Source organism: Marmota flaviventris, chromosome 9 (genome assembly GCF_047511675.1).
Source record: "Marmota flaviventris isolate mMarFla1 chromosome 9, mMarFla1.hap1, whole genome shotgun sequence".
NCBI lineage: Eukaryota > Metazoa > Chordata > Mammalia > Rodentia > Sciuridae > Marmota > Marmota flaviventris.
This window is the reverse complement of record NC_092506.1, coordinates 106,533,015-106,554,369: the sequence shown is the minus strand read 5'-3', so window position 1 is coordinate 106,554,369 and position 21,355 is coordinate 106,533,015. Positions and strand designations below refer to the sequence as shown.

Genomic DNA, 21,355 nt, shown 5'->3' with positions numbered 1-21,355 from the left:
TAAGGAGTTCTGTGATGGGCTGATGAGTAGGATGCTTAGGATTATAGGGAATGTCTGGGTTTTGTGGGACACATCTGTAATCCCAGTTACTTGGAAGGCTGAGAAAGGATTGCAAATCTGAGGCCAGCCTTGGCAACTTAGTGAGACCCTAGATAAATAAATATAAAAATGGCTGGGGATGTAGTTCAGTGGTAGACTGCCCTTGGGTTAAAAGAAAAGATATTGGGGACTGTGTGGACATTGGTAATAGGGCTGAGTGGCTGAGAAAGGGTGGATGACAAGATTGTTGGAGGAGCGTGGGTCTAGGATTTGAGAGGCCAGAGTGACAAAGGTAGAATAAAAGTGTTACAATGCTTATCTTTGAAGGGGATGCAAATTCTCAGGGAATAGAAGTCTATGGACTGGAGTTACTTTTTACCACAGTCGTACATGTGGGGTCAAGTGGTAGAAGTCAGGCTGAAAGGTAGTGAGCATTTGAAAGGCCCTCCATATCAGACTGTCCCTTAGAAAGTGGGTAGTTAATAGAAATGTTCAAACAATAATTTTTTCTTAATCAGATGTGATTTAGAAAATCAGCAGCATGGACAACAGATACAACATAGAATAAGGCCACCAAGCAGGCTAGTAGTCCACACAGGCTAGACATTGATGTCAGAGACTATCCATCCAATATGTATTATCTCAGGTTCCTTAGGAAGAGACCCCTGTATTTTTGAGGTAGTAGTATGCTTAGCTTTCCTTACAGATAGGGATAGTCACTGAAATGTAAGCTAAAGACACTGGATAGGGCTTCTGAGAAGTCTGTATTAGGATAGTTAAACCAGTTGACGGCAACTGTGGGCAAAGTAATGCTACCTGAAGATATCCACGTCCCAATCCTGGGATCCCATGAATAATGTCACCTTCCATATGGAAGGGGAATTCAAGTTGTAGATTGAATTAAGGTCACAAATCAGGTAACTTTAAAATTTGTCTGGATGATCCAGGTGGGGGGCATTATATATTATGAGAGTCCCTAAAAGCGAAGAGAGGAGGAAGAGAGAGACGCAGCATGAGAAATACTGAACCCACATTTTGCTGGCTTTGACAATGAAAGAAGGGGCCTTAAGCCAAGAAATACAGGTGGGCATTAGAATCTGATAAAAGCAAGCAGATAGAAGATCCCTTAGACTCTCTGCAAGGAAAGGCAGCCGTGCTGGCACCTTGCAGAGGCCCATGCCAAATTTCGAACCTATGGAAGTGTCATGTATTAGTGTTGCTTTATTTCAGTAAATTTGAGGTACTCTGTTATAGCAGCAATAGAAAAGCAATTCAGCAGGCACCCTTTAACTTGCTCCTTATTCCCTTCTGACTGCTGAAATGACATGTGACGGTTAGAGCTCCAGCATCTACAATGGGCTGTAAAGCAAATCTAAGGGCAGACACCATGCCTGAAGAATGTAGGCCAAAAGGACAGAAGGCCTCAGGCCCCTGCTGGCTGTGTCTGGAACTCTCAACCATTAAATTTCTTTTAAATGAGAAAAAAATAAACACATAGGTGTTTGACTGTTAGTAGGTTTCTACTAAAGACTAAATGTAATTTCTGACTAAAATAGTAGTAAAGCCTGGATATTCTTCCAACTTTCGAACTCAACATACCACACATCTGGGAAATACTTGAGTTGTTCCTTGTGCCCAACACAACTTTCTTTCCCCAGATTGCCCAGTTTCTGTTGAAGGCACGATCACTCTGAGAGCAACGATCCTGGAGTTCTCCTCAAACTCATTTTCATAGATAGCCAATTAGTTGTCAAAGCCCGTCATTCTGGTCAATAATACAGCTTTCTCCTCCCCATCACTATGGCACTGTCCTAGATGAGGTGCTTTCCTGTCTCTTTCCTTTCCTAATTTGTTCATTAGCGACTTATTTATTTTTTTAAAAAATGTTTTCACCATTTTCTGAAAATGTCCTCCTATTACAAAAGTTTTGTTTTTGTGTGTGTGACCATCCCCAATTTATTCTTCAAACTGCTATACATGAGTCCCCTCTTACCTGTGCTTTCTTTTCAGAAAGAAGTTAACCATAGAAACCATAGTCAACCCTGTTACATAGAAAATTCCAGAAATAAGCTGCTGTTCAGTTTTGCACTGCATGCCATTCTGAGTAAGGTGATGAGACCTCATGCTGCCCTGCTCCGTCCCACCTGGAATGTGCAGGGTTTCCATGTCATGTGTGCCCTTTACTCACTTGGTGGCCATCTAGATTTTCAAATCCACTGTCATGGCCCTGTGGTGCTGGTGTTCAGGTAATCTTTGTTTTAATTAATAAAGCCTATTTTATTGTTCTATAAATAATTATTGTACTTTGTTATTAGTTATTGCTGTTAATCTCTTACTGTGCCTAATTTACAAATTTAACTTTTATCATAGATGTGTATGTGCAAAGAAAAGTGCATTATATGTGTGGTTTGTACTATCTGTGGTTTTAGGCATCTCGGGGGCTCTTGACATGTATCCTCTGAGGATAAGGTGGGACCCTGGTATTTGGTTAACATTTTAATATTTTTAAAGAATAGTTCTAGTCATATTAATTCTTCTCAAAAGTCCTCAGTGGCTTCTCATTCAGCACGAGATGTTAAATGCAAATGCCTTAATCTTTTATTCCAGGCCTTCGCCTAGTCATAACACACCCTTTCTCTTTAACACATACTGGAGTGGTTACAACTTATTTCCCAAACGTACCTCCCATTTTCCTAACTCTGTGGCTCCCAGCTCCCAACACCTATGGTCTGGTTTCCATGACATTCTTTCTCATCATTTCCCTTTTATTTGTTTCCTAGCATTTTCACAGCATGCATTATTTCATTAGCTACTTATTTATTATTTTCAAAAAATGTTTTCACCAGAATGTAAGCTCCCTGAGGGCAGGAACATGTCTTCTTCACTCCTCAATTTCTGGTGCCCAAGTGAGTGTCAGATGTTGGGAGCAGGGTTTCAGGAAAGATTTGTTAATGGAGTGAATATGATGTCACTGTTAAGACTATTTTAGCTTTGCAGAGTGGTGTCAAAATTCAAGCTAGAAAAAGCCTACCTGTATGCAGTCTCCTCCATTTCCCAGAACATCAAATTAAGTCCAGGGGTAAGTGTCAGCCACATGGAAGAAGACACCTGCACCTGCACCTGTACCTTGATGGCCGGGAAGTAAGGTGACTGTGGTCAGGGCACTGGGGTGGGCAGAGGGTCCCTGCCCTGTGTGTGTGTGTGTGTATGGTGGGGTGAGCTGTCTGATCTCTATGGGTCAACTGGATGAATACACATAAAATAAGAATTTTATACTCTCCTGACAAGAGGCCATGAGGTTTGGTTAGCTTCTTAGAACTCCATTTGTCTTGGGCTTCATCTAACTGCTGAAAACTTAGTTTGCTCTCATAATAGTATAAATAAACACACTGGGAACGGGGGACTCAGTTTTATTCAACCCTTAAGCAAAACCTAAAAACAAAACAATCCCCATGCCTAAGTGCTCCTCAAACCTTATAATTACAGGAAGGAAAATATGTCTCTGGAAATTGTATTTGTTCAATAGTGGGCAAAGAAACATTTTGTGCAACAAGGGCCTTAGATAAGGGGAGCCTATCATAGCAGCTCAGCACGACTGGGTCAAGTGTAGCTGGCATGGAGAGGCAATGGGTTTTCTTATCAGATCCGTGGAAGCATTATTTATTAATCCAATGAGTCAATGCTAACTAGATGGGCTTTGTATTAGAGGCCGGGCACACCATGCTTCTGGAACACTTCTATTGCCTTTGGATACTCTGGCCTCAGTGCTTTTCAAACAAAAATCGAGAGTGTGTGTGCACACATGGGTGCATGTTCGGTGGGTAAACTGTTTAATTCAAATGGGTATTTAATAATATTTATAATTTGTGCTGGTTGTGGTGGCATAGGCCTGTAATCCTAGCAGCTTAGGAGGCTGAGGCAGGAGGATCACAAATTCAAAGCCAGGCTCAGCAATGGTGAGGTGCTCAGCAACTCAGTGAGACCCCATCTCTAAACAAAATACAAAATAGGGCTGGGGAGGTGGCTCAGTGGTCGAATGCCCCTGAGTTCAAACCCCAGTACCCACCTCCCACATTATAATTTGAAATTTGATACCTATAAATGGTGCCCTGGAAATGTCAGATGAACAACAATTTTTTTAATTATTATTTTTTTATTTATTATTTTACTATTTTTTTTAAAATATAAAAATGCCCTTCCATTACTATGTTGTCTGTATCAGATCCTCCCCTGTTTCTTATCTTCCTCTCCCCTCTAATCCCCCCCTTTTTTTAACAGAGCAAGAGTCTTGTCTCTCAGATGTCAGAACAGTAATCTATTTTAAAAATCTCAGAATTTCAAGTCTTCTGTCATTAAACATGACAGATGGATTTAGGGAAAAGGAAAGCATTGTTTGTAGTGTGACCTAAATGTACACTAGTGCAATGTTTAGACCCAGAAGGTTGAAACTGGATTTGAACATATTTTCAGAGTGCAGTGGCATTTAGTATTTTTTAGAGAGACAGAGAAAAAAAGAGACAGGGAGAGAGATGATGCATAAGTTATCAAAAAGGGTGCATTGGGGGTAAGAATTTTGTTTTATTTTAGCCAAAAGAGTAAAATCATCATGGTGGGGTTAAGATGCAGATCTGACCTGGGTTTGGAAGCTTCGTTGGGAAAGGCCTCTAGGCTGGCGTTTGGGACAGCGTGTTCTTTAAAAAGAAAGCTGTCTATTTTTCTTTTCTCCAGGGGAGCTGCAGTTTAGGGCAGGCACAAAGCTGGGAACATAACCAAGGGCAGAAAAAATTCACCCCTATGTTCTATTTGTCAGACTGACCTGCAGGTCACAACCTGAAAGTTTATAGATCGGGGAGGCCTTGTCTCTGCATAAGCATGTTTTCTGGACTTTGGCTGAAGCTAAATTCCTGACTTCTGAAAGAGGGGTGGGTGTGGACTTCCAGCAGGAATAGCCAGTGGGAAGGAAGTAATATTCATTAAGAGTGTCTCATGCAAGCCGTGCAGGCTAAGCATGCTCAGTGTAAATTCTCCTGGAGTCTGTCAAGCTATGTTTGAACTCGTTCCAGGATGCTGGATTTACTTTTTTTTTTTTCCCCACCGGGAAGAATGCTCGATTAGACAGCATTTTGCCTTGCTTTTCCTCTCTCTCTCTCTTTCTTCCTGACTTCTTTCCACCAGAAGATTGGAAACAATATTCTTTTCTGATCAATTCAGTAATACAGTGCCCTTCAGTGTTCAGATGGGCATTTCAGTGGAGAAGAAAAGAAACTTTGCTACCTGGGAACCGAAGACTACTTAGGTCAGTAAATGCTAATAAAGTCCTGAAAAACTTATGGAGCCAGGATTTAACTTTTCTTAATGGTTAAGGTAATCTACAGCAAATTTAATTGCCTTTTCAACTCGTGGGTGTGCACCAATTTTTTTTTCACACAAAAACTATGTTTTTCATATGTTGGAGTGATTTTTAAAACACAGGGAAAATATGTCTTTTTGGCTAATTTGCATTTGAAAGAACCTCTTTTTATATGAGAGCTTTTCTCTCTCTTTACCACAAATTATGTGTTTTTTAAACAAATATTGTGGTGAGCTCTTGTAGCTATAATAGTCTGAATGTAGATGTGCTCTGTGTTATATTAATTCTTGGCTTGCATTGGTTCGGTGAAAGTTATTGCTTTTGTTGCTGCCAAAGATAAAAGGGACTTTGTTTTTTTGTGGCTGTTGTTTTTGGAACTTTTAGTGGGCTTCGAGGCTGCTTCAGGAGCCCCTTGTGAGCAGAGAGTCGCCTCTTTCCCTGTTTAATGTGTATTTTGCATGTGTAGGATTCAGCTTTTTCAGAACCTGTGTAGGAATGGAGGTTTTTTTTTTTTTAACTGTAGTTTTGGAGGGAAATGGTATAGAGAAAGATAGAAACAAGGTTTGTGATGAAGAGTTTAAATCAGGATTCTCATGGTGAATACAAGCAAAGAATGCAAAACATACTCTGCTGGCTGTACATGCACGGATGTAGTTGAGGTTAATAACTTTAATATTTAATTTTCTTTTAAAGTAGAGCAGATTTACTCCATCAGCTGATAACACACAACATTTATTAAAGAGATGTTAGGCTCCCAGGACAAGCAAGTTTGCAAAGGCGGCCCCTTTAAAAACATCTGAGGACAGAGGTTATGAAACCACATAGCTTCCCGTAGGAACAGTGCATCCTGGGCTGAAGCAGTTTAATTTTATTCAAGAATTTTAAGAGTAAAAGGGGATTTATTTCTTTTCAAAAAAAAAAAAAAAAAAAAAAAAAGCACAGCCAGGCGAGGATTATTGATCGGTCAGGGATTAAATATTTGCTGGAATACAAAGCATCACATTTTATCAATGTGTAAATCAGACTGGCTGGCTATTCAGGGGATGTAAATGAAAACCCCCCAGTTTTACATAAAATCAAATGCAGCAGCACCCCTGCCCCGCACTCGCCTTCTCTGTGGCCCAGAAAGGGGTGAAAGAGGTGGGGCAAGGTGTGAAATAAGACTTAGCAAAGGAGCTGACCTTGCTCTTTTAACTTGTGTCCATCTGTTCTTACTGGGCAGCTGAATCGGGGAGCAAAGCGGGAAGGGACCTCAGGGGAGCCACGGGAGAAGAGGCCAGACCCGGCCAGGCTGTGACCTGCTCCCCATCCTGTGATTTAGCTAGAAGGAGAGGGGCCAAGGGGATGCATCTCAATCCACTTCCTCCTGCTCCCAGGGCTTTGATGGAGTCCCAAATGCTATTCTGCTGCACCTGCCTCTGCTTTTCGTAAATGAAAGTGTCTCCCCACAAGTGGACGCTGGGTTATTTGATGTAGATCAGTCCCTGAAGGGAGGGCCCAGGTAATTCAGTCTTGTTTCATTTGGGTCTTTTCTTCCCTAACATGGGACACAGATCTTGATGAGTTTAACTGAAACAATGAGCCCTTTGTGGGAGGGGAGAGCACAGTTGTCCAAGAAGGTGTGTGCGAGTTTGCGTGTTTCTGTGTGTGTATGTCCATGAGTGTGTGTGCCACTCATAGTGTGGGCTCTGAGGGAAGGCATTGGTGTCTGAGGGCATTTGTCTGGGCTCAGGGATCTTTTTAATCACCTTGGCTCTGCACTGATAGGAGGTTCACATTCTGGAGAATTCCAGAGCTAGTTTTCTCTGCCTGTTCCTGTACTCTGCTCCTCCCGGCTCTGTTTCCCCTTCATGACTTGTCTCTCAAAGAACAGCAATGAAACCTTTTGAGGTACAAAGGCTATGCAAGGGGGCAGAGTATGAACAAAGACAGGCCTATTCATGTTCACATCTGGATAAAGTTTAGATTGTGACAAGGGAAAATGATGGGACAGAAAAAGTTGTGATGTCACATTTTTTAAAAATGAATGTACTTGCCCTCCTAGAGGGCTTTCTCCCTGTTTCCATATCCTGTGCCCACTGGACTTGTGGGAAGATAGGTTTTATGTCTTTAATTATTATAGCAAAGGCCAGTGGTTTGCTCCAAGTGGTGGCCAAGTTCAAACAAACCCTCAGATTCTTCAAGCTCTAGTCCAGGTCTCCACCTACCCAGGAATGGGGATAAGCTGGGGTCAGTTTCTGAGTCCTGGACTCAGTTTCCTCATTCACTTTGAGGTTTTGAGCAAAGGCAGTGGATTTGTACAAAACACTTCCTCAGACTGAGCCTGCTGCGGTCTTATATCTTACATTTGAGAGGTACTTGAAACTGTTCAGGGGACTCTCTCCTCTTTCCATTTTTCTTATCTTCAACACCATCCATTAAAGCAGGTTGGGCCAGTGTTGACATCTTCCTCTGACAAATGACGAAACTGAAAGATTGAATGACTTGTTGGATCAGGTCAGGCAGAGGCTAGATAGGAATTCAGGTTGCTCAACTCAAGATATGAAATTCTACACCAACCTGAGACTCTGGGCCACTAAAGTTGAACATCAAAAGAGTCCCACAGTTCATGGAGGTGAAAGGTATGGCTGAACAGGGCTTCAGATTGTGTCAGTCCCTTTATAAAGAAGAAAAAGCAGACTGGAGAAACTGGGTACTCCACTCACAGTTGCACTTGGGGCCTTGGGAGCTGGCCTTGAATCCTGTCTCTGCAGATCCAAAGTGTGTGCACTGATGCTGTGACTAGGCACATGGGCTTCGCTGTGACTGTCTACATCTCTACCTCTGAGGATGCCACAGGGCTGCCCTGAGGATCATCCAAGATGAAGTGTGTGCTTGCAGTTTGATTGGTGAAGGTTCTTATTGTTGGTTGTGTGACATCACACAAAGTAAGCATGTTATTTTTACTGTGAATCCCCATCAGCTTGGGGGCTCAACCCTTAGATCCTCAGGGTGTTTGTGTTGATGAGTTCATAGTACCAGGTGAGTAGCACTTAGGGGATGTTTATTGAAAACAGAAACACTGTTCTAAATAATGCAGGAAGTTGACTAAGATAAGCGTCATAGCCCCCTTGCTCCAGTTCAGGGAGAAGCGAGAGGAAGGTTATCTGGGCAGATGCGTCTGAGATAAACAGTACTGTTGAGGTCAATTTCATTATCTTTGATGACCTTCAAATGCTACTGAGATTGCTTATTGGATGTCAGGAATCTCTATGCAGGGAAGGGTGAGCAGTTGGAGGTTATATTGGGCTCACAGATCTGGTAGGGACTGAAAATCAAGAGAAGGCGCATGTGCAGATGGCCTGTAGAACTTCAAGATTGTGTCTTTCTTAGACCCTTATGACCAGTGTTGACTAGGCTGCCGAGGTCACAGGTGTGTCAGCTCTGAAGCTCCTGGGTTTACCTGTGGAGTAACATTAGAAAGATCCCTTAGAGAGAGAAAGGTCAAGGGCCTGCTTCAGAGCAAATCAGTGATTTGTAGTTGTGTACTTACAGCGTACTGAGAACTATAAGAACATAGTCATGAGGCTGCAAAAACAAATGAAGGAAAGGGACACTTAGCTGGGAATATGTACTTTTAGCCAGGTGCGGTGGTGCACACGACCGTAATTCCAGGGGCGTGGGAGGCTGAGGCAGGAGGATTGCGCGTTAAAAGCCAGCCTCAGCAACTTAGGCCCTAAGTAACAGTGAGACCCTGTCTTGAAATAAATAAATATAAAAAGGGCTAGGGATATGGCTCAGTGGTTAGGCAATCCTGGGTTCAATCCCTGGCCCCAAACCAAACCAATCAACCAACCAACCAACCAAACAAACAAAAAACCCACATTGTGCGTCTAGATGAATAAATGGTATTCATGAGTGTGTGGAACACATAAATGAGGGCGGACAGAACAAGTCTGCTCACGCAGAAGCGGGAGGCAGATTTCAGGGACAGCAGCTGGTTATTAAAGATTTTAAGTGTCTACTTAAAAATTCTTAAGTTACCTCTTAGTTCAGAGTCCTCTTTCAGATGCTTCTCCATGGTCTTCATGCCCTTGTCCATGCTGGGAAAGGAAGGCCATGCCAGGGACAGGGAGGAGGAGATGCATCTTGGTTTACTGAACATCTACTACATACCAGGTATTAGCTCTATGATATTGCTTACTTTAGGAAAACCACTCCACTTGAATAGCAAGCCCAAGTTGGAACCTTTGAGCACTGTGGTGGGGATGGGGGCGAGGAATGTCAAATGGAGCAGCTGCTCTGAAAAACAATACGCTGGTTCCTCAAAAATAAAAAATAAAATACAATCTAGATATTTCAAGTCTAGCTTATGTAAATATGGCTTTTTACTTTTCATTCTTTTCTGTTTTTATTTTGCATAAAGGTCCTTAAAAGTTTTGCACTTTCAGAATACAGAACCTTGGTAACTGTTAGGTAGTATCATGTAGTGAAAGTTGGATTTAGGGTAAAATCACTGGAATGGTAGAATGGACTAACATAATGATTTTGAATACATTATTTTGCTTCACTGTGCCTCAGTTTCCATATTTGAGGTTGTCAATCACAATTTGCTCAGGTGGGATGATCAGATGTGCTATTCAACATTTTACCTGTGGTCAACAGTACCATTTTGTACAGTTAAAAATTTAAAAAATAAAAATATTAAAGGAGAAGATCCCGTGTCTTACCACAAGAAAATAAAGTTAATGAAATAATCAAATATATATATTTGATGCTGGGTATTGAACCCAGGGCCTTGTGCATGCAAGGCAAGCAATCTATGAACTGAGCTATATCCACAGCCCTCAAATATAGCTATTTTTGATAATTAATCCTGTTCTATAAATGTGAATTCTCACTTTTATTCTTCTGATTATCTTGGTGTTTTCTGGTAGGTTCTAGTGCATTCATCTTTCCTGTTCTGAAAAAGGCTTTCTCCTTAATTTACTTAGATGGAAGAAAGCATGACCAACTTAGCAACTCTTGTATCAGAGTAGTTAAAACCCTTTCATTGCCCAAATTAACTACATTTCCTGAATTATTGAAAGATGGAAAGCTAAGGAAAGACAGAGATATTAGATAGAAATCACAGCCAGAGCAGAGTTTGGTTGATCATAAGATGTTCCTATATAAGAAGAAATGAATAACAAACCAGGTTAAACAAATTGTTGACATACATATATTTCCCTCATTGTCCCTGAGAAGATGGGAGAACTATCACCTTCATTAGGGTGGCTAAGTTTGGGGGAAAAAAAAGAAAGAAGGAGGAGGAGGAGGAGGAGGAGGAGGAGAAGAAGAAGGAGGAGGAGGAGGAGGAGGAGGAGGAGGAGGAGGAGGAGGAGGAGGAGGAGGAGGAGGAGAAGAAGAAGAAGATAACAGGTTGGCAAGAATGTGGAGAAGTTGGAACCTTTGAACACTATGTCAAATGGAGCAACTACTCTGCAAAACAATATGGTGGTTCCTCAAAAATAAAAAATAAAATGGCCACATGATCTAGCAATTTTACATCTAGCCATATCCCCACAGAGCTGAAAGCAGGTCTTAAAAAGATATTCATGCACCCATGTTCTTAGCAGCATTAGTCACAGTAGCTGAAAGGTAGAAGCAGTCCAAGTACTTATCAAGGGATAAATGGATAAACAAAACATGGTCTGTCCCTACAATGGAATATTCTTCAGTCTTAAAAAGGAAGGAATTCCTGATACATGCTGCAATATGGATGTCACTTGAGGACATTATGCTCAGTGAAATAAGCCAGTCACAAAAGGACAAATACTACATGATTCTATTTATATGAACAGTCTTGAGTAGTCAAACTCATGGAAACAAAGTAGAATAGTGGTTGCCAGGGGCCATGGGAAGGGCAACTGAACAGTTATGGTTAATAGGTGGTTTCAGCTGGGGAAGATGAAAAAGTTCTATGGATGGATGGTAGTGTTGGTTCCACAACAATGTGAATGTAATGTATTTAATGCCCCTGGCCTGTAGATTTAAAATGTTTAAACTGGTAAATTTTATGTTACATGTAGTTTAATAGGCTCTTGATATGTAGCAACAGAGATTTGAGAATTTCTGTTTACAAGGAGATTGGGGGCACATTCAACCTGTGTTTTGCATAGAGAGCCCCTGATTTTTAACTTAGGCTGTTTATGAGGGTGCACTTGGCAGCTGCTAGAGACTGAGAGCACTGGAAGCCATCCTGAGCATCTCTTTTTGCTAGACATCATGTCTTTTCAGTCAGATTAAATTTTCATCAGAACCCCCTTTGTGAAATATCAGTGGTGGGTACTTTGTGGAACTCAAGAGAAACTAGAAAGCCCCCCATAATCAGGCAGAGGGAGGGAAGGAAAGCAACCAGAGTTTATTGAGCACCTATTTTTTAAACTGGGTACTCATGTCTATCATTCACTTCATCTTCACAATCGCCTCTAAGGCAGATTTCATATCACCATTCTGTAAACACATCTTTCCCATATGAAGTGGGACTAGAACCCAGGTCTAAAGCCTGGGGTTTCCAACACATCATGGCTTAGGAAATGAATGATCAATTAAGCTACTCTAACAGCTTTGTATTAGAGTAGTGAAAACCCCTTCATTGCCCAAATTAACTACATTTCCTGAATTAATGAAAGATGGAAAAGACAGAGACATTAGACAGAAATCACAGCCAGAGCAGACTTTGGTTGATCATAAGATGTTCCTACAGAAGAAGAAATGAATAACTAACCAGGCTAAACAATGGCTGAGGAATCCCATCTCTTCAGTCACCCCTCCAGGTGACTCCTCCCTGGCTTTGCCATCAGCGGCCACAAAAGGGAGGTTTTCCTGGGGCAGACATATGCCCCCGCCACACTCAGCTCAGGGCCTCCCAGGGCTTCCTGGGGACCCCCGCATTTGCATACACAATTCTAGCATCATTTTTCTTTCTCACTAATACTCGGACAGCCACATTCAGCCTTTGTGAGGAAAATGGACAGGTGTTGGGGACGTCTTTAACTGCAGGCCCGTCTGGGGTTCAGGTGTTGGGATAACTGGGCACCCGAGCGGGGCCCCTCCCTGGAAGGCGGTTCCCAGGCTCCTTTGTTTAGTTTGTGTACAGCCATCAATGCAGCGCTCCTTCTGCTTCGGCTGCCGGCGAATCCCATCTTCTCTATTGATTTCCCACACAACGTTTACTGCTCTCCAAGGTGTGACCTGTACCTCGAGCTAATTTATTTCTGTCACAGCTGCAGGATTTAGGAATGAAGCGAGGGGGTGGGGAGCAGCGGGACCGGAGGGAGGGTAGCTGGGGAGGGAGCGACGTGTCCAAGATGTGAGAAATAAATTCAGCATTGGAGCCCCCGACCAGCATGCCTGCAGCTCTTGGGGGCAGTTCTGTGCACACGGCAAGGGGACTTTATTTGAAAATCTGCTCAGTAAGATGGAAGCCACAGCCGTGGGGTTTCAGAAGGCCAGGAATTAGAGCAGGGCCCCATGGGGATGGAAAAGCAAGGAAAGAATGTGTTTGAAAATAATGTCTTGACTGTTCAGGGCCAATCTCCATATTGAGCAGTATGTGGTCGTTTTTTTTTTCTTTCTTTCTTTTTTAATGAAATGATAGAAACTTCTAGGGGCAGGGAGGCGACTAGTGAAGTCACATTCTCTTCTTCATTATGGGATTTTTAACAACAGGGCATTCGTGTGTCAGTCCCTGAAACTGCATTTACCATGAGTGACATGTGAGATATTAAATCAAACAACTTTGACATCAACCTCCCTATCCTCTATGCCTAGAACATACCAAGTTAGCCTTTTCAGGGTCTGATTTTATTAGATAGTTATTTGATTTTCCACTTCATTTTTACCTTTGAAAACAACTTAGAAAATCTGGCCATAAACTTATGCAGGAAGGATGAAGATTACTACTTTTGTCTGGGTAGTACTCACACTTTTTTTTTTTTTTTTTTTTAGTGGGTAAATAGATCATATTTGAATGGCATTTCATAGTTTTCTTAAATGTACATAACTTTATTTCATCTTCTTAATAATGCTGTTTTCAGAAATGGTTGAAGAAATGCTGGCTCATTAACCAGTCTGCTGCCTTGTTAAGGTCACATGACTCATAAATGGAAAAACAGGCTGGGGCTTCTGATTCCAGAGGCAGGTTGCATTTCAAGGCATCCAGTGGTGCAGAGGACATTGTCTTTACCAAGATGACCCACCACTGTGTAGCAGAAATCTCGAGAGTAAAAGGCATGGTAGTCAAAACTTGCCCAACCACTTAGAAAGGCACTGAGGGAATGAATCAGAATTGACCCAGATGACTAAACTTCCACTTACGTGATTTATGCCAAGGTCACTCCATCCAGGTGAGATGAAGCCTCAGAGAGAGGGGTGAGACATTTACTAGTGGCTTGCTCTCCCTCCTTCCCATATACATCCTAAGCCTCACCCCAACATTCAGATATTCTTATGCTCTTTTTTATTTTTGGTACCTGGAATTGAACCCAGGGACACTCAACTACGGAGCCACATCCCCAGCCCTTTTTTCATTTTTTATTTTGGGACAGGGTCTTGATAAGTTTCTTAGGCCTTACTCAGTTGCAAAGGCTGATTTTGAACTTAAGATCCTCCTGCCTCAGCCTCCCAAGCCGCTGGGATTATGGGCATGTGCCGCCGAGACCAGCCCTGTCAATCTTTATAAGGGCTAAAAAAATAAATCACCAATCCTTATCTGTTACCATCAGTGATCATTTACTCTGGGGTTGGGTGTTGGAATAGCAGTTAGTTGTGAGGCTGGCTCAGGAGTTCACGTCTGTAAATTCCAGGTACTTGAAGGACCTTTTCAGTTTCCTTCACATGATGTACAATGGGCTTCTGTCTTGTTAGTGCAAAAACACAATGGTGGGCCAGTGGGCCTCCTACAACTGGGGCCGTATGTCCCCATACCAGACTCTGGGGAAGAGCCCATTTTGTCTTAACTAATGGCCAGGCACCCACCTCAGAGCTCAGTAGTTCAAATGAAGAGGTCCCAGACAGACCTGAGTCATTTCCTTTTCCATGACAGTATCACAGAAAGACTTCTTCCCACCATCTTGGAGGGAACCTTTATCTCAGGAACAATTTTGAGAGGGAATGAATGTGAGCTATAAAATAATAAATGATTAAGAGAAAGTCATATTTACCTTCGTATCAACAGCATGATGCCCTGTTTTGCGGTTTCTCTTACCTGGAGCCATTTTTACTTCTCAGCTCCTTTGCTTTTGGCAAACTGATTTTGATACTTGAAGGATATTTCCTTGAAGTTAATGGTGTCGTGAAGTGGCATGGTGATGCATGGAGAACTCAGGACTTGCCCATTTTTTTAAAAACCTGAATCTACATCCTAGATTCATTATCTGTGTAGCGTAGCCTTTAAGATTCATTATCAATATCTGCATCAAGAAAATAGGTACAGTAATGTGTATCCTAACTCACAGGGTTGCTGTGAGAACCTCAGGAGGGGTTGGATGTTAAAGTGTTGTGTTAACTCAAAGCCCTGTGCGTATGAAGAGAGCTTATGCAGTATTATCTGAGTTCTTCAAATGTGTCTAAAATCACTGTCCCTAGTACCTGTGTTGTTATAATGGTGGATGTCCCTGGCTGTCTCTTTAATATACATACCCTGTCTCTTTCCTACATACCCTGCAGCTGTGCTCAAAGAGTTGGTTCAACCTCATGTCTGCTCTTGTTCCTCATTGCAGGTTTGTCTGCACACCTCTATAATTCACCCCTTCCTCTCTGTAGGACTTTACCTCACTGTTCTTGAAATTTTTCTTTTCAATTTTGGAGCAAAATGGAGGTGTTGGAGTGGAGCAGTGGGCAGAGTACTCCAGCTGGGCAGGGAGCTGAGTTTCAGACATCTACAGTCTGCACATAGAACATGTTTTCTGAAATAATAATAACATAATGAAGTTTAATTCTGATAATGAAACTATGATGTATTTCTCTGCCATGATCAGTTAGGTTTTTCTAGTAGGTTAATGAGGAGATCATTTATGAAATTGTTTATTTGGGAAAGTATTTCACATATTACAAGGACTGACTTACAAATATTTAATGCTAAACCCGTTTATATGTTGAGGCATTTCTTGTCATGAATATGGAAAGTTTTCTTCCAAATTTAATTTGTAGAAATGTTTTATAATCAGTGCAGTGAATTGTGACTGTGGGTCAGTGTGGGGCACTGAATTAGCCTGGGTGCTGGGCGGTGGACACAAAGGGCAGGGTTTTCCAGTGTACTTCCTATGACACTGGACGGCTTTGCAAGCTCTTTAGGTTTGTTTCCTGGTCTTCAAAATAAGTATGATGATCCTATTACCTGCTTTACTGGGTGGTCATTGGGAATTCTGTGTAGAATATAACAGGTTATACAAAGAAAGTTGTTCAATAGTCAATTTAGTGCAGTATTACAGCAGAGTTCCAGTTTTTTGAACAGGCTGGTCTCTGATTGAAGACTCTTAAGGGTGTGTTAATTGATGGTAGGAAACTCAGGGAGTACTGAAGATCCATTTTATAATAAATTACATCTGGATAAGAAGAAGTTGATTAAATTGTGGTCTCTACATACAATAGACTATTATTTAGTCACAAAAAGGAATGAGGTACTGATAGATGCCACAGCCTGGATGAACCTTGATGAAAGGAGCCAGACACAGAAGACCACCTGTTGTATGACTCTGTTTATATGAAACACTCCGGATAGGTAAATCCATGGAAATGGAAAGCAGATTGGTGGTTGCCAGGACCTGGGGGAGAGAGAGGAAAGGGGAGGACCAGTTATTGGGTTTGGAATTTTCTTTTGGAGACAGAAATTTTGGAACTAGTTAGAGGTGGTGGCTGTACCACATTGTGAATGCATTAAATGCCACTGAATATTTTGTTATTAGAACATTATAATTATACATAGTACTTGGATTCATTTTGACAAAATCTTACACGTGTGGAATTTGATTTCAATTCCCATTCCCTCTATTTCCCTCCCTGCCTCCCTCCCCCATTCTCCTTCCTCTCCTCTCCTGATCTTCCTTTTGTTTTTTTTGTAACTTTATTTTGTTTATTTTATTTACACGTGGTGCTGAGGATGGAACCCAGGGCATCATACGTTGGAGGCAAGTTCTCTACCACTGAGCCACAACCCCAGCCCTGTTTATTTGTTTTTGATTGGTACATTCTACATATACATAAAGGTGGAATCGCCTGTGGTGCATTTATATATGATATAAAGTGGTTTTGTTAAATCCACTCCATATTTTCTCCCTTTTTTCATCCGTCCTCCTTCCCTCAGTCCTCTTCTACTCCACAGATCTCCCGTGCATCTTTCTGATATCTGACCCCCACCCCTGCCCCGCCCATCCTTCTTTCCCTTATTTTTCTCTAGCTTCCACAAATGAGAGAAAACATTTGACTCTTGATTATCTGTGGCTGGCTGACCTCCTTCAGCATGATGTTCTCCAATTCCATCTATTTACCAGAAAATACTGACCTCATATTTCTTTATCATACCACTGAATTTTATGTTATGTTCATTTCATTCACATCACTTCAAAAATACTATTAACCTCCCCCTAAAATCTCTGAAGACTGTACAATAAGCCTTATATCGTGTAAAGAAAGTCTCCCCTACTTCTTTCCATTTTTTCTGACTTTTGTAGCCCCCTCTGAGCCCCTTGGTATGACATGCCTTCAAGAGTATTCAAGTGCTGTTTGAGACTTGATTTTTTTGCTTTTATTCTTTTCTTTATTCATACACGTGTTCATTCAGTGGGTGCCAAGGTGAACGGTAATTAATATGTGGCCCAGGACAGGACAGGAGATGGCCCTGTGGTGCAGTTTTGGCAGGCACCTGAACCTTTCTGGTTACGGAGACATCAACTAGATTATTTCTTGGGACTCTTTTCAATTTTAAAGTTCTCAACTTAAGAAATGTGAAATGAATCATGAGAGTTCCTTTAACTATTCTGCCAGCTAATGTCTCAGGTTCTTTTACTTGAAATTCATTTATCAAACCAACCTAGACAGACAGAAAAAATAAATTACACTCTGAATTACCCTCTCCTTTTTTTTTTCATTAGACTTCAATAATGAGGAGAAAATTTATCTCCATGCCAGTTGTGGAACTTCTTTGACCACGGAAACCTTTCTTCATGTTTCTCAAGATGAAATAAATGTCCAAAACAAGAAAGTATTGATATACTTCTGAAGTTTTAAGAGCATCAACATGATTTTTTTTTGCTTTAATTTTAATACGTGAGAGAATATAGACACCATGATAACTTAATAGCCCATCAAAACACGAGATTCAAGGGTTGTTTAGCATTTCCATGATAAATTGCTATTTTTAGAAGCTTATGTAACCAAACAAAGAATGTGTTCTTGGCGATGACCACGAAGACAAGTTATTATTGTGGGAGGGACAAAGGAATCTGAGCTGCTCACCAGAGGCAGAGCCAATTGCAGAGGACATTTTAGAGTGCGCCCTTTCTGTGCGGCCTCCATTTTCTGCAATCAGGATAATGTGGTGCATTTCAGGGCCATTTTCATTTCTGAAGTGCTCTTTCATCATTAGCTAATAAATACCCATCAATGAATTTTCCTCCCTGTCTTGGAAGTTGGAGGGGGAGGGGGAAAAAAGGAAGGAGGCAATCGCTGTCTGTTTCGTAAGTATTATCCCCTTCTGGGCTCCCCCTCTGGTGCTTCTAATGGAAACAAAAATAATCAGACTTGCCTGTTTGAAAGGACCGAGACTACCTACCATTCTTTCCATATAGAACACCTGGAAATTTGCATCAGATGTTAATGACCTTCAGTAACTACCCAGCCATAGAAGGGAGGCCTTCTTAGTAGTCTCCCATTACTAAGCCTTGCTCTGTTCTGTGCCTCCTGAGGACAGTTCACTGGGTGGACGCCCTGGGCCCTCTTCCTCAGGAAGCTATGTATGGTGCAGTTGAACTGGGGGTGCTGGTGTCTGAGCCTGGGTGTCCAGCAGAGGAGCTCACACTCCATTTTCTAGGATCTGAAAGTTAGGACTTGGGAATTCTCTCTCCTTTTATATTTTCATGCTGCTTCTCCCCTGCATCTTCTTCATTCCGTTTAGATTTTTTTCCCCATAGTTTACGTGGTATTGAACTACAGCTGACCCTAGATTCTTTTGCCTGCACTTGGGTTTTGAGGAAAGGCAATTTAGTTTATAGCATAAGGGCAAGCATTACAGGGTTTCTGCTGCCTTGTTGTCTGTGATAGTGTTATCCAATAGAAATAAAATGCACACCACAATGTGAACCATATAGATAACAAATTTTATGGTGACCATATTAAAAAAGTATAAACAGGTGAAATTAATTTAAATACTGTATTTTATTTAAATCAATATATCAAAAATATCGTCGCATAATCTCTGTAAAAGCTATTCATGAGATAGTGTACATTTTTTTGGTAAGTCTGTGAATTTTTTTATTTTTTATTTTTTTAAATCTTTTTATTTGTTTTAATTAGTTATACATGACAGTAGAATGCATTTATGTACTTTGATATATCATATATAGATGGGATATAATTTCTCATTTTTCTGAGTGTACATGTTGCAGAATCATATTGGTCATGTAGTCACATATATACATACAGTAATAATGTCTGTTTTATTCTACTGTCTTTCCTATCCCCATATATACTCCCCTCCCCTCCCCTCCCATCACTTCCCTCTACCTAATCTAAGGTAATGCTATTCTTCCCTAGTGTCCCCTGCCTTATTGTGAATTAGCATCCACATATTAGAAGAGTCATTTGGCCTATGGTTTTGTGGGATTGGCTTGTTTCGCTTAGCATGATATTTTCCAACTCCAATTATTTACTGGCAAATGCCATTTTCACTCCTCTTTAAAGCTGAATAATACTACATTAAGTATATATACCACATTTTCTTTATCCATTCATCTATTGAGGGACACCTAGTCTAGCTATTGTGAATTAAGCTGCTATAAACATTGATGTGGCTGCGTCACTATAGTATGCTGATTTTAAGTCCTTTGATTTTAAAACAGGGAGTGGGATAGCTGGGTCAAATGTGTGGTTCCATTCCCAGTTTTCTGAGGAATCTCCATACTGCTTTCCATAGTGGTTGCACCAATTTTCAGTCCCACCAGCAATGTATGAGTGTACCTTTTTCCCCATCCTCACCAACATTTATTGTTGCCTATATTTTTGATGATTGCCATTTTGATAAGAGTGAGATGAAATCTTAGAGTAGTTTTGATTTGCATTTCTCTTACTAGAGATGTTGAAAACTTTTTCATATATTTGTTGATCAGTTGTATTTCTTCTTCTGTGAAGTGTTTGCTCAGTTCCTTAGACCATTTATTGATTGGGTTATTTGTTTTTTTCGTGTTTAAGTTTTCTGAGTTCTTTATATATCCTAGAAATTAATGCTTTATCAGAAATGCATGTGGTAAAGATTTTCTCCAAATCTGCAGGCTCTCTCCTCATGTTATTAATTGTTTTCTTTGCTGAGAAGAAGCTTTTTAATTTGAATCTATCCCATTTATTGATTCTTGATTTTACTTCTTGTACTTTAGGAGTCTTATTAAGGAAGTCAGATCTTAGGCTGAAGTAGTGAAGATTTGGGCCTATTTTTTCTTCTATTAGGTGAAGTGCTCTATTCTAGTGCCTAAGTCTTTCATTCACTTTGAGTTGATTTTTGTGTAGATTGAGAGATAAACGTTTAATTTCATTTTGATACATATGGATTTCCAGTTTTACCAGAACCGTTGGTTGAATAGGCTATCTTTTCTCCAGTGAATGTTTTTGGCCCCCTTGTCTAGAATGAGATAACCATATTTATGTGGCTTTGTCTCTGTGTCCTCTATTTTGTACCATTGGTCGATGAGTCAATTTTGGTGCCAATACCCTGCTGTACTTGTCACTATAGCTCTGTAGTATAGTTTAAGGTCTGGTATTGTGATGCCTTCTGCTTCACTTTTCTTGCTAAGTATTGCTCTAGCTATTCTGGGTCTCTTATTTTTACAAATAAATTTCATGATTGCCTTTTGTATATCTATGAAGAATGTCATTGGGATTTTAATAGGAATTTCATTAAATCTGTATAACACTTTTGGTAGTATGACCATTTTGACAATAATAATTCTGCCTATCCAGGAGCATGAGAGGTTTTTCCATCTTCTGAGGTTTTCTTCAATTTCTTTCTTTAGTGTATAGAATATTTCAACCATCAACAAACAAATATACTTTCTTCTCAGCAGCACATGGCTCCTTCTCTAAAATAGGCCATATCCTATGCCACAAAGCAATTCTTAGTAAATACAAAAAAACCCAGATAATACCCTGCATTCTATCAGACCACAGTAGAATGAAATTAGAAATCAATGATAAAATTTTTAAAAAAATAGAAGCTACTCTAACAAATGGAGAATAAATAATACACAATTGAATGATTAATTGATATTAGACGAAATCAGGATGAAATTAAAAAAATCATAGACGTAAATGAGAACACTGATATATCAAAATCTCTGGGATACTATGAAGGCAGTTCTAAGAGGAAAATTTTTTGCATCGAGTGCATTCATTAAAAGAATAAAAAGTCAACAAATAAATGACCTAACACTGTATCTTAAAGCCCTAGAAAAAGAAAAACAAATCACCTCCAAAAGCAGTAGAAGATAGGAAATAAATAATATCAGAGATGAAATTAATGAAATTGAAATAAAAGATACAATTGAAAAAAATAAAAAGTTGGTTCTTTGAAAAAATAAATAAATAAAATAGATAAGCCCCTGTCCATGCTAACGAAGAGAAAAAAAGAGAAAACTCAAATTACTAAAATACAAGATAAAGAAGGAAATATCACAATGGACATGTCTGAAATACAGAAGATAATTAGATACTATTTTGAAAATTTATACTCTAATAAAA

General features: G+C 40.5%; 1 long non-coding RNA gene across 2 annotated transcripts in view; it reads left to right on the top strand.

Moving 5' to 3' along the window:
* The first annotated feature begins 5,142 nt into the window (after window positions 1–5,142).
* Window positions 5,143–21,355, top strand: part of LOC139706907 (uncharacterized) — a 257,770-nt gene continuing 241,557 nt past the window's right edge. For both annotated transcript variants that reach the window (XR_011708613.1, XR_011708614.1), the window contains exon 1: window positions 5,143–5,335. This is a non-coding gene — a long non-coding RNA (uncharacterized lncRNA). The remainder of the gene's footprint in view (window positions 5,336–21,355) is intronic.